General features: G+C 43.3%; 1 protein-coding gene across 1 annotated transcript in view; it reads right to left on the bottom strand.

The window, feature by feature from the left end:
- The window catches only part of LOC100028456 (L-serine dehydratase/L-threonine deaminase), a 46695-nt gene that overhangs the window by 10718 nt on the left and 21498 nt on the right, over window positions 1-14479 (bottom strand). The window lies entirely within an intron of this gene.

Raw genomic sequence — 14479 nt, 5'->3', positions numbered from 1 at the left:
CATTCGCACCACGGCTTGCAGGGGCCTTATCTGGAGTACACACAGGTCTGTGGCTTGTGGGCAGGGTCGGCCTGGCCACCCTCCCTGGGGCACCCTTTTCCTCTAGGGCTCAGGGGAAACGCCTGGCACTGGCGCTGAAGAACTAGCACCTGAATGGTATTCAGGCGGCCCTTCCTGAAGCTGATGAGGGCATTCAGGATGCAGGGGCCAAAGTCAGGAGGAGGTTGAGATTCTGGCCATCAGTGTGTCTTTTCATCTGCAAATATCGGTCGGGTTCCTGTGTCTGCCAGTTAGTGGCCAGGGTTTCACAACCCCAGGAGGAACAATAGTACTGGCCTGGTGAGTTGCAGTACGGCTTCCCGGGGTTTGAAGCCGGGCAGGCATAGTACTGTGGGGTCCTGGGGTCATAGTCAGTCCCTTTTCGAGTATAGCAGTCTGCCCTGGCACGTTGAGCCGTGTCACAGCGACGGGGGGAAGTATCGGCCAGGTCGCAGGGATACACGATGAAGGACGGAGACCCTGCGGTGCTTATCTCTCCCACGGGTCGGGTAGACTGTCCGCTGGTTAATATCCACTTCCATGGCCGGTGCAGGCTACCGGCAAGTGGCGTGGATAAGCTTCACGGAATCCGGGACAGTGAAGGGGCATTAGCTGGGGAAAGGGCTTTGGCTGAGGTAGGAACCTCAGGGGTCAAGGTGGTGTCGGCGGCCGTCGTGGTGGTTGAGATGGCGCCATCGCTGGTGCTGGTTACCTGGTCGGCTGGAGTGGGCATCATTGATGTGGTTGAGATGGCGCCATAGCTGGTGCTAGTAACCTGGTCGGCTGGAGTGGGCATCGTTGATGTGGTTGAGATGGCGCCATCGCTGGTGCTGGTTACCTGGTCGGCTGGAGTGGGCATCATTGATGTGGTTGAGATGGCGCCATCGCTGGTGCTGGTTACTTGGTCGGCTGGAGTGGGCATCATTGATGTGGTTGAGATGGTGCCATCGCTGGTGCTAGTTACCTGATCGGCTGGAGTGGGCATCATTGACGTGGTTGAGATGGTGCCATAGCTGGTGCTAGTTACCTGGTCAGCTGGAGTGGGCATCGTTGATGTGGTTGAGATGGCGCCATCGCTGGTGCTAGTTACCTGATCGGCTGGAGTGGGCATCATTGATGTGGTTGAGATGGTGCCATAGCTGGTGCTAGTTACCTGGTCAGCTGGAGTGGGCATCGTTGATGTGGTTGAGATGGCGCCATCAGTGGTGCTGGTTACCTGGTCGGCTGGAGTGGGCATCGTTGATATGGTTGAGATGGCGCCATCGCTGGTGCTGGTTACCTGGTCGGCTGGAGTGGGCATCGTTGATGTGCTCAGGGGTGTCGTGGGTGGGGGACAAGTTGAAGAGCCACAGATGAGTACAAGAGTGTTACATCTCGCACACCACAAAAAGGGAGTCCGAGTCCCAGCTCACAGACCTCTGTTCAGTACCACTATTGCCAAAAGGATGGGGAACAGGGGCTGGAAGTGGTTAGCCATTCGGGTTTGCTCAATGTCAGCTTCAAGGGGTTGTTCGGATATGCCTTGACTTCCAACCCTGGGTTTGGTGCTGTGGCTAGCCTGACGTGGGAATGATGGATCCAGGGCCCAATGCCGTCCACCTTTACTGCGGATGGAGTGGTCAGCAGGATGATGTATGGCCCTTTCCACCTGGGTTGCAAGGTTTCCTTTCGGTGTCTCTTAGCCCAGACCCAGTCACCTGGCTTGAATGGGTGGGGCTCATGGGGTGGTGGTTGAAACCGGGCTTGAAGACGTGTCCACAATTCGGCATGCACCTGGGAAAGAGAAAGAACAAAATCTCGCAGATGGGGGGGTGTTTTTTTGGTGGAGAGAAAGGATGATAAAATAGGGGGTAAGGAGCTATGAAGGATCTCATAGGGGGTAAGGGATAGCTGGCCCGGGGTATTTCGGGCTTTAAAAAGAGCGAGGGGAAGGAGGGTCACCCAGTCCTTGCCAGTCTCCAGGGTGAGTTTAGTAAGGAACTCTTTTAGGGTCCGATTTAATCTCTCTACCTGCCCTGAACTCTGGGGGTTATACTCACAGTGTAGTTTCCATCTGGCCCCGAGACCCCCTGCCAGCACCTGTAAGGTCCTGGCCACAAATGCAGGGCCATTGTCTGAGCCTAGAGAGGAGGGCACCCCGCACCGAGGGATTATTTCTTCTAGCAGGACTTTAGCGACTGCCTGGGCGGTCTCAGTCTTTGTTGCAAAGGCTTCAGGCCACCCTGTGAAGGTGTCTACAAGAACTAGGAGGTACCGGAATCCAAATTTTCCAGGCCGTACTTCAGTGAAATCGAGTTCCCAGTGTTCACAGGGTCGGGTGCCACGGAGGCAGGTCCCGGAGGGTGAATCCGGGTTTGCCGGCCGGGTCAGTTGGCAGGCGGTGCACTTGTCGACCAATTCTGTTAGAAAGGCCCGAGAGCCTTGGAAGCAAATCTGTCCTTTCCGGAGTACTTCTTGGAGTTTGTTAGCGCCCAGGTGCGTGAGATGGTGGAAGTGGGTGGTCAAAAGTTGGCCAGCGATTCTGGGTAAAAGTAAGTTACCAGCAGGGTCCTGGAAGAAAGATCCAACAGGCCGTCCTTCCTTCCCTTCTATCCATCGGTGGTCACTGTCCGAATATTGTGGAGGGTCTGGTGGGGGGTTTGGGATGAGAGATGGGGGGCCTAGTGACTCTGGGTCAGCCTGGATGGGCAGGTCGGCCTGGATGGGCAGCACTAGTGTCTGGGCCCGATCCCGCGTTGCCGCTGCCTTAGCAGCCTCGTCTGCCCAGCGGTTCCCCATGGCGGGGTGGGACAGGGCACTTTGGTGTCCAGGAGTGTGGACAACGGCGACGGCACGGGGCTCCCAGACAGCTGTGAGGAGATCTTGGATGTCCTCAAGGTGGGCCACCGCCTTCCCAGCTGAAGTGACAAACCCCCTTTCTCGGTATATCGGTGCATGTACATGCAGGGTTGCGAAGGCATAGCGACTGTCTGTATATATGGTGACCCGCTTGTCCTTTGCTGCCCACAGGGCTGCTGCCAAGGCAAGCAGTTCAGCTTTCTGTGGGGACGTTCCCTCGGGTAGGGAGGCGTCCAAGATGCCCTGGCCAGTGTGATCTACTACTGCGGCTCCGGCTCTCCTACCTTGTGGGGACATGAAGCTGCTGCCATCGGTGAAGAGGATGAGGTCTGGATTAGCCAGAGGGACGTCCTTGAGGTCCGGGCGTGCAGATATCGACTCCACAAGGATCTCTTGGCAGGGGTGCGTCTCGGTGTCGTCATCCCCGGTGGGGAGAAGCGTGGCGGGATTCAGGGTGGACATTACCCAGAAGGACAGCCGAGCCTCATTCAGGAAGAGTGACTGGTAGTGGGTCAGGTGGTTGCCCACCAAGGGGAGGGGGTTGGGATTGGGTTAGAGCTGCCACAAGGACCTGGGTTGTTTGTTGTTGGGTCCGCATTAGCTGCTTTCTAGCCTTCTCTTCTCTGGACTGGAGGTCCTGCAAATGCTTGAGTTCTCGTTCTTCGGCCTCTTACTGTCTCTGTTCCTGTCTAGCAATGTCCTCCTGTCTTAGCCTGTCAGCTGGTTCCTCAGGGGTTTTGCGGGAGTTAAAAACTTTCTCTGCTACTTTAAGTAATTCGGTTAGAGATTGGGCTGTAAATGCATCTGCCCTCTGGAGCTTCCTGCGAATGTCAGGGGCTGACTGATTGACAAAAGCAAGAAGAACAGCTGTCTGGCTATTGGGTGCTGTTGGGTCCACCGGGGAATAAATGTGAAAAGCTTCCTGCAGCCGCTCAAGAAATGCGGCGGGGGTCTCCTCGGGGGCCTGCCTAACAGAATCAATTTTAGCCAAATTGGTGGGTCTGTGGACTGCTGCCCGAAGCCCAGCAAAGAGAGTCTGGCGGTAGGACTGAAGACGCTCCCTACCTCGATCAGTGGCGAAGTTCCAGTCAGGCCGCTCAGTGGGGAATGCCGCTGCGAGGCGCACAGGATCGTCCCCAAGGACCAGCTTTTTCACTTCAGCAACAATTCGATCTCTCTCTTCACTAGTAAAGAGCGTACAGAGTAATTGCTGACAGTCGTCCCAAGTGGGACTGTGGGTGAGAAAAATGGACTCAACCAGGTCTATTAGTTTCTGGGGCTGCTCACAGAAAGGGGGGTTTTGATGTTTCCAATTATACAAATCCGAAGACATGAAAGGCCACTACTGAAAAACCAGGGGACCTCCTTCCACCATAGTGTAAAACCTTAAAATTTCTTAGACTTAAAAATTTCCCCATTGGGGAAATTTCTACTTGAAACCATTCCCTACTGATAGTGAGAACTCTACAGGAATGTGAGAACTCTGACCTTATTCCACACCTACTTAAGTCTGCCCTAGGGGAAGATAAAGTTGTAAACGCCTTACTGAACAATGAAAAAGTACTTAACTCATACTTATTGTGAGGCAAAAGCCCTTAAGCTAAGTACCTATTAAAGGTCAGGCATCTTGTAAACTTGCCAGGACAAAAAGGTGAGAAACTTACTCAGAGATTCTAATCTACTCAGCTGTGAATTCAGAATGGGCAGTCCTTTGGAAAACATCTACTGTGATTGGTAGATGGAAGAACTTAGGGGAGGTAACATAGGAGATTTTGCCCTTAAAAATAAGAGCTCAGAGGGAGCTGAAAGCTAATTCTGAAACATTCAGATTGAGGAGGGAGCTGGTGAAAGGAGCAGAGATGCTGCTGGCCTGGTGTCACTAGAATCCTTGCTTAGACAGATTTGTGGTGAGTTATGACAAAACTGACTGATCTCTCTCTTAAGACTCAGGCCTAGGCCATATTGGCTTAAGGCCCTTCATACTTATTCCTTTTCTTACTCTCTCTCTCTTTCTATTGATTAATCATTCTATTATTAATTAAATTTCTCTATAAAACTCAGTTGACTTGGGCATATTCATCATTGGGAATATATTCCCTGGCGACCACCTTATATTTGATTTAAAACAAGAAACTGTAATAAAACATATTTCAGGGGTCAAATTTACTCACTCTCTCCCTTGTCTACAACAATTTGACCCCCTCAATTAATTTAAATGTTACAGTTTATGGCTGACCATGAAGTTGGTGAGAAAACCCTCAAAAGATTTCTGTGAAATGTCTTTCCTTTATCTTTTTGCTTTATTACTTGCATGTCAGTCAGTTTTGTTTTCTTTTTTAAACTTGACTTCAATTTACAGCTGCAAGAACGGGTGAGTAAAAAACTTTTTTGATTCTCCTTAAATTAAGCTGTTTTAGATCTTAACAACAGGGCCCTAAGGTCCTGGCTAGCAATTGCCTTAATTAAGACTAGAAAAACCTGGGGAAAGTTCTGGCCTTGTCCTTCTCCCCACGTGTTTCCCTTAGGAATATGTGGTTACAACCAGTTCACAACAAACTTAACAACTGGCTAGTCATCTCCATGACCAACCTTGTAAAATTTGCATTCTTTTTCTCTCTAAAATCTCTCATACCATGGGATTTATGGCAAAATATAATCAACACAGTACTCCCCCTTGGAATTTGTATTGTTATAGCTGTAATATGGTATTTCCTTACAAAACCCACTTTTCAGTCAAACCAACCGAGTGTTCCTTCTACTTCTACTACTAAACAATATGCAGAGCTAAATACTCGGCTCGAGCTCATAGAGCAAGGTCAGGGAGAGATTGTAGCTTTTATGAGAAGCATTAAAAGAGAATTAAGGATATTATCAGAAACTCGGGACACAGCTCCTCCTGCCAACTCGACCTTAGAACCCTCTGCTTCTAACCCTCTTAAGGAACCCACCTCTCCCCCTGCCCCCTTGGCCTCAGAAAACCCTAATTCTAATCAACCCACTCTAAGTTCACACCTCACCCACACTCCCGACTCAACACAATCAACTCTAAGTTCCCACCTTACTAATTCCTCCAATCCAAATACCTCTGTATCCTTTCACACTTCTTCCTTGGCTCCTCCTTCTCATCCTACACAATCTACTTTAAGTTCACATTCCAACCTAAATACACACCCTACCTCTGAAATTTCTGGCACAATGGGATTACAACAAACCCTTCCTTTTAATGTGCCCAACTCTTCTATGTCTCAGACTTACCCAATTGAAAATGGAGCAAGATGCCTAGAAAGAGGAGTACCAAATAATCCAGATAGTTTATTTCCTTTAAGGGAAGTACCCACTTTTAATAAAAATGGAAATTTGGTATCTGTAAGACATCATACACCTTTTACCCCTGAGGATTTAAAAAATTGAAGGAAGATATGCCATCATTTGAGGGCGAACCAATATTAATTATAAAAAAGTTAGAGAACATATTCAGAACTTTTGACCCCACTTGGTGGGATGTTGAGAATATATTAGAAGAATTATTAACAAAGAGAGAGAAAAATAATATCGTCTCTCTGGCTAATAAACAACGAGGTAAAAAAGGAAGTTATTGGCCAACTGAAGATCCACATTGGAACCCCAATGTTGAATTAGATTACACAAAACTAAACCAGGCCAGAGAAGCATTATTGACAGCCATGAGAGCTTGTTCTGGTAGACCTGAAAAATGGTCAAAATTAGAAAAAACCCGACAACATATTGATGAAACACCCTCCCAGTTTATGGACAGACTTATTGACGTAGGGAATACATATATGGACCTTGATTTATCCAGAGAAAGAGACATTAGACAACTACGTAGACAATTTGTTAAGAATTGTTGTTCAGTGGTAAAAGACTACTTTAAAACTAGCTGTCCTAATTGGGACTCTATGGACCTCGATGAACTGAGGAGAGTAGCAACCTATGTTTATAAAGGTCGTGTAAAAAGACCAGAGGAAGATGATACATCAAATGAAGATTTCAAGAAAGAAATTGAAATGTTAAGGAGACAATTGAAAAATAAGGGAGAGACTATAGCCCCTTTGCGGGAATTCACGAATAAATCAATAACTTGCCACTTCTGTGAGAAGAAGGGCCACAAAATGATGGAATGTAGAACCTTTCTTAAGATGATTGGAAGGAATATGCAGTTTAATAATAGCTTTAGAAATAATAACTATAGAAATGATGATAATGGTCATAGAAACGAGAACAACTATAATGGTGATAATGGTCATAGAAACCAGAATTCTAGAAATTCTAGAAATTATAATAATGACTATGGAAATAACTATAATGAATAGAGAAATAAGAACTTTAGAAACCATAATTATAGAAATAGGAACTGGGGAAAATAATGACAATGCTCCAAATGAAGAAAATTATAATGATAATGACCAACCACAAAATAAGAGAAATAGAGTTTGTCCAAAAAATAGTCGAGGTGCCCTTCAGGGGGGTGCCCAAGGAATATCCCAAACACAATGATGGTGTCTGGGGGGGGCTGGGGCACAGGAATCAGAGGATACAACCTTTGATTTTCCGGACCCTGATGTCCTACTACCCGTTGTCCCTATCCACTGCCCTCCCCATACTAATGAACCCCATGTTACCTTAAAGGTGGGTAACACTTATTATGATTGTCTATTAGACTCTGGAGCTACCAGGTCTGTATTGAAGAATGTACTAGATTTAAATTGTTATTCCTTTTATTCACAAAGTGTAATGGGAGTATCAGGAATACCCCAAAGAGTTGAAAACTTTGCCCCTAGAATGGTGTCTGTAGGACCTCTAGAGGTACAACATTCCTTTCTTTTGATGCCTGACTCCCCTTTAAATTTGCTGGGGAGAGACCTTCTATGCCAACTCAGAGCCACAATAACTTGTTCACCAGATGGTTCTTTATCATTGGAAGTACCAGAGGAATCTTTAAATTTACTCCCTGTACTTCTCTCGGGAAACCAGGAAGCAAAAGAGCCTTCCACTTTTGAAATACCTAAAGATATACTGGAGTCTCTTTGGGCCACATCTTCTTCCGATGTAGGCTTACTTAAATCTGCTGTTCCTGTGCAGATAAAAACTAAACCTAGCCCACCTCCTTCTATCCCTCAGTATCGCCTCTCAAAGGAGGCAATTGAGGGTATTACACCAGTTATTAACTCATTAATAGAACAGGGAATAATAATCCCTTGCAAATCTGAATACAACACGCCCATCCTGCCAGTTAAAAAACCAAAAAGAGCGCCCGATGGCAAGCACCTCTATAGATTCGTACAGGATCTGAGGGCAGTGAATAATCATGTTATAAAGAGACACTCCATAGTTTCTAACATACATACTATTATTTCCTCTATTCCTAGCATAGCTACATACTTTACAGTAGTAGACTTGTGTTCAGCTTTCTTTTCCATACCTATACATGAGAACTCCAGGCATATTTTCACTTTCACCTGGAAGGGCTCACAAGGGTTATGTGGAAAGTCCGAGCTTATTTGAGCAAATTTTGAGCCAAGATACAGACAATATAACATTTAAAAATAGCAAATTAATCCAATATGTAGATGATCTACTCTTGGCTTCAAGAGACGCAAAAACATGTCAAGAAGATAGCAAACACCTTCTTTTGGAATTGTACAAAAGAGGACATAAAATCTCAAAGGATAAAGTTCAGTGGTGTCTCCCAAAAGTAGAATATTTGGGATTCATCTTAACTGCGGGTGTTTGTTATATTTCTCAAAAACGAATTGAGAATATTCAAAATTTACGTGCTCCTACTACTAAGAAACAGTTGAGAGCAATTTTAGGAACAACAGGGTTTTGCAGACAATGGATTCCTTGCTATGGGGAAATTACTAAACCCCTTATAGCATTAACAAAGGATTCGGTTCCTGAACCCCTCAAATTAGAGCCTGAACACTTGTCAGCTCTATCAGATCTAAAAAAGGCTATCATGTCTGCCCCTGCTCTAGGCATCCCAGATTACAACAAGCCATTTACTTTATATGTGCATGAGCGAAGAGGAGTAGCCTCTGGAGTGTTAACTCAGACTTTGGGACCTTCTCAGTGCCCAATTGCTTATTATTCTGCCCAACTAGACCCAGTAGCAGCAGGAGCACCGCCATGCCTTAGAGGAGTAGCTGCTACAGCCTTACTAGTAACAAAAACCGTTGATTTAGTATTGGGATGTCCATTAACAATAATGTGCCCACATGAGATAGAAGCATTATTGATAAAACATAGAACACAGGCATTCTCGGATCAGAGAATTACAAGGTATGAAATAACCTTATTAAATAGTGAAAATATTACCTTGAAAAGCTGTTCAACTCTTAACCCTGCCACCTTGCTTCCAGATTTACCTACTTCAGGAGAACCATTACATAACTGTGAAACATTAGTGTCCATGGCAGAAAAGCCTCGAGATAATCTCTTGGACACTCCCTTAGACAATGCAGATCTGATTTTATTTACTGATGGTTCGTCTTTTATGAGGGATAGCATACATTACACTGGAGCTGCCGTAGTCTCAGAATTTGCCACTGAATGGTCAGCTTCACTACCTTCTAACATTAGCGCTCAAGGAGCAGACCTCATAGCTCTAAAACAAGCTTGTATAATTGCCAAGGATAAAAAGGCAACAATTTATATGGATTCTAGATATGCTTTTGGCATTTGTCACTCAGTCGGGATGCTATGGCTCCAGAGAGGATTTTTAACCTCAGCTGGAAAATCCATAGCTAAAGCAGAAATTATTAATGAAGTTCTTTCTGCTCTCAAACTGCCTAAAGCCCTAGCTGTAGTTCATTGCTCTGCCCATACAGGTGGCTCTGACCCTGTCTCTAGAGGAAATAACCGAGCAGATGCTGCTGCAAAACTAGCAGCCATAGAAGGACTTGGACTAATTTTAACATTAACAACCACTGATAATTTAAATTTATCACTTTCCTATAATGAAAAGGAAGTGGAAAAATGGAAACAAAAATTTAAAGCAAAACAGATTAATGGAGTATGGGTGTCATCTGAAGGAAAACCCCTGCTCCCTAGAAGTTTCTATAACCAAATTTGCCAATCTATTCATAAAAATGGTCATTTTGGCACCCAGGGCATCGTGGACTCTGTCAAGAGAGTATGGATAGCCCCTGGTATAACTACTATAGCCTCTAAAGTATGTTCAGCCTGCCCTAACTGCCAGGCATATAACCAACATGCATATCGTGGAAAAGCCTTTGGGGGATGTCCTCTGGCTTACACACCTTTTGAACATCTACAGATAGATTTCATAACGATGCCAAAGGCTGGATGTTATAAATTTTGTCTAGTAATTGTAGATCAACTAACCAGATGTCCGGAAGCATTTCCTAAGACCCAAGCCACAGCAGATTTTGTTGCAAAGATACTTTTTTTTGTTTGTTTATTGAGTTTATGCTTGTTACACTTTAAAAAAATTTTTTTCCCCAATCAGCAAATATTCATCCTCTCCCTTGTGTAAACCTTAAAATTTCTTAGACTTATAAATGATGGAAATTTCACCATTGGGAAATTTCATACTTGGAAAATTTCTTACTAATAGTCTATTGGAATGTGAACCCCATTGTCATGGGAGGTTCCTCCTCCTCCCTTCTTAAGATTACTTTAGGACAGAAACCTTTTGCTGAACAATGGAAAGGACTTTGACCTATGCTTAAGCATAGAACAGGAATTTCTTTGAGTCATGATTGATTTTAGAATTGATACAATAGAGATACTTGGAATGACAGAATCAGGTCTTGGAAAATACAATTTCCACCCCACTCAGTCCTAACAGGATTTAGGAAGGGCTGCAGCATAGATCAAAATTTAATTATTCCAATCTCTACCCTACAGGGTACACAGGATTTAGGAAGGGCTGTAGCAAAGGATCAAAGATTTAATTATTTGAGAATATGACCTTCAACATACATGTGCAAAGCCAGAGACCTCTGGGCGGTCCTGGGTTAAGCTAGAGCCTCCATTGGCACAGGGAAATTGATGGACAGTGATTGGTAGATGTGAGAACTGAGGGGAGGGAACTTGGATGGTTTCCTTAAAGATAGAGGGGTCTGAAGACTCAGGGGGGTGGTTGAGGAGTTGGTCGGAGTGGTTGGAGTGTGCTCTGAGAAGCTTGCTCTGAAGGAAGCTGGAGGTGGAGGCCCCTGAGACTGTTTCTCCATTTGGTAACCATCTTCAGCTAGGCTGAGGAGGTGAGATACCTGCTTATCGGCATCTGCTTCTTTAAGAATGTCACGGATCAGTCCGTAATAAGAAAAATATGGTCTCTGACAGGTATTTAAGCCCTAATCCCTTCTCTCCCCTTTCTCTCTCTCTCTCTCTCTCTCTCTCTCTCTCTCTCTCTCTCTCTCTCTCTCTCTCTCTAATTCCTTTCTTCCTCCTGTTTGTAATTAAACTCTATAAAAGGCTGACGGCTGACTTGAGTTTTCATTTAGGAATTACATAGCTGAATTCCTTGGCAACCTTAAATTAATATATATCAGTCTTTTAAAGTGATTTCCTTGTCACATTGTGGCTGACCACACGGGAGTCTAAAGAATCCTCTCAATAAACTTCTGAAATTCCTTGCCTTTTTACTATACCGTCTCACCACTTAGTCCTTTTTTTTTTTTAACAAAAAACTTGGCTTAAAGACACAGCTGCTAGAACACGTGAGTATAAAAAACTTTTTCTCTCTTCTCTTTTCTCCTTAAGTTAAATTGGAATCAGCAGTTTTTTCTTTTTCTTCCCTTTAATCTTAAGGGACAGCTGGGTAGCTCAGCGGATTGAGAGCCAGGCCTAGAGACAGAAGGTCCTGAGTTCAAATCGGACCTCGGATACTTCCCAGCTGTGTGACTCTGATAGACAGAAAACAGCTGTTTTAAATCTCAGCAACAGGACTCTAAAGTCCTGGCTGGAAGAGCTGTTTCTAAATATCCTTTCCCTTAAGGAACAACTTCCTGGATTAGGAAAAAAAAAACCTTGTGGAAAGTTTGTGGCTTTGCCCTGCTCCCCACGTGTTTTGTGAAATTACAAAATATATATAAAAAAATGAGTACTACATTCTTTGACAATTATATGGCAGCTGAAGAAGTAGGGGCATTGATGAATGCAGGATACCTCCAAATTTTTATATTAATAGGTACTGTCATTTTTGTACTCCTCAATACTATATTTAGAGATGCTAAAATAAAAAAAATTGAGGATAAAATAAAAAAATGAGGATAAAATAAAAAAAATGAGGATAAAATAGAAAATATTGAGGATAAAATAGAAAATATTGAGGATAAAATAGAAAAAAATGAGGATAAAATAGGAAATATTGAGGATAAAATAGAAAAAATTGAGGATAAAATAGAAAAAATTGAGGATAAAATAGAAAAAAATTGAGGATAAAATAGGAAATATTGAGGATAAAATAGAAAAAATTGAGGATAAAATAGGAAATATTGAGGATAAAGTAGGGAATATTGAGGATAAAATGGGAAATATGGAGGATAAAATAGGAAAAATTGAGGATAAAATGCAAGCCCAATTAGAAGATCTAAAAAGTTTCTTACAGGATCAATGGGCAAACACCCACTCTACCAGAAACAGACCTGTTTCTGAACCTTTGAATGAGGAAATTTCCTTCCCTGAAATAGAGACGGAAAACACCTTCCCTATAGCCCAGTTAACAGACTGCTTCTCTCGTTTGGTGCAAATCTTGTCTGAATTTAATCCCCAAAACCCTTCCCCTGCAATCCCAGTTTCTCATATTCCTTCTCCTACAGAAAACCAAATTCCAATGCAAGGGAGATCTTGTCCTCCTAGAGAAACCTGTCCTTGTCAAACTGACCCACAGGTTCAAAATTCAACTAGAGGCCTGTTTCCTCTAAGAGAAGTACCTGAAATAGGATGGAATGGGGAGGTGGTGACTTTAAGACATAGGATACCGTTTACTCCCCAAGAAATAAATGAATTTACACGAAATATCCCCACATATGAACAAGATCCTTTTCTAGTAACAAAAAAGATGGGAGACATATTTTTTCAGTATAATCCGTCTTACAAGGACGTTGAGAACTTACTACAGGCTTTTTTAAGTGAACATGAAAAAAATAAAATAATTGCTCATGTCAACAAAACCCGGGGGCGTAATGCAGCACATTGGCCATCTCAGGATCCCGAATGGGACTATAACAATCCTGAGGATTATCTACAACTATACCGTTGTAGAGATGCCATCCTCACGGCAATGAAGGAATGTGCAGACAGTACAGATAAGTGGATGGAACTGGAAAAAATTAAGCAAAAGGAAGAAGAATCACCATCCAGATTTATGGATAGAATTATCAAGTTTGGGGACAGATACTTAGATTGGGACTTAACTAAAGCGAGTAGTTTAAGACAAGTTAGAAGAATCTTTGTAAATAACTCTTGCAAAGCAATTAAGAATTATTTTAGAACACAATGCCCAAGATGGTCAGATATGGACCTTGAAGAATTGCGAAAAACAGCTATATATGTTTTAAAGGGAAACAAGGAAAAGGAGGAAGAAAATAATGATGACATGGAGGAAATGAAGAAAAAAATGAGATATTTAATAGATAGGATGACTAAATTAGAAAGTGGGCATGATAATGAACCAACGACAATTGCCCCTCTCCAGAAATCCAATTATCAATCCATTACTTGCCACTTCTGTGAGAAGAAGGGCCACAAAATGATGGAATGTAGAACCTTTCTTAAGATGATTGGAAGGAATACACAGTTTAATAATAGCTTTAGAAATAATAACTATAGAAATGATGATAATGGTTATACAAACCAGAATTCTAGAAATTATAATAATGACTATGGAAATAACTATAATGAATATAGAAATAAGAACTTTAGAAACCAGAATTATAGAAATAGGAATTGGGAAAATAATGACAATGCTCAAAATGAAGAAAATGATAATACTCAACAACAATATATGAGAAATGGAGCTCGTCCAAAACATACTCGAGGTGCTAATGACCCTCAGAGAGGTGCCCTTCAGGAGGGTGCCCAAGGAACTTCCTAATATAATGAAGATGATTCTTCTTAGATTGTATTGATTTTGTTGATATTAATTAACCTTTTTCAGTGTTTTTTTTCTCCTCTCCAAATAGTAGGAAAGAATGAATAAAGAACTTAAGACTATGATTGGCAAATTATGCACTGAGACCCATTTAAAATGGCCTGAAATTCTCCCTCTGGCCCTATTTTATCTTAGAAGCAGGCCTAGAGGAGACTTACATATTTCACCATTTGAGATGCTTTTTGGACATCCGCCTATACAGGCTAAGCCTTTCTCCCCGGCTTATACATCGCTATTAGGGGGAGATATTACTATTGCTTCCTATATACAGGAGTTACAGCACAAACTACGTGAACTTCATGAATCCGGAGCTGCAGTACAAGCCGGACCATTAGACTTTTCTCTGCATGACCTGAACCCAGGAGATAAAGTTTATATCAAGAATTTCAAGTGAACTGGAGCAACTCAACCTTCATGGGAAGGACCATTCCAAATATTATTAACTACTCCAACATCTATAAA

The sequence above is a fragment of the Monodelphis domestica genome, chromosome 3 (genome assembly GCF_027887165.1).
Source record: "Monodelphis domestica isolate mMonDom1 chromosome 3, mMonDom1.pri, whole genome shotgun sequence".
Taxonomy (NCBI): Eukaryota; Metazoa; Chordata; class Mammalia; order Didelphimorphia; family Didelphidae; genus Monodelphis; species Monodelphis domestica.
The sequence above is the reverse complement of the archived record's forward strand: the minus strand, read 5'-3'. Positions and strand labels throughout refer to the sequence as shown.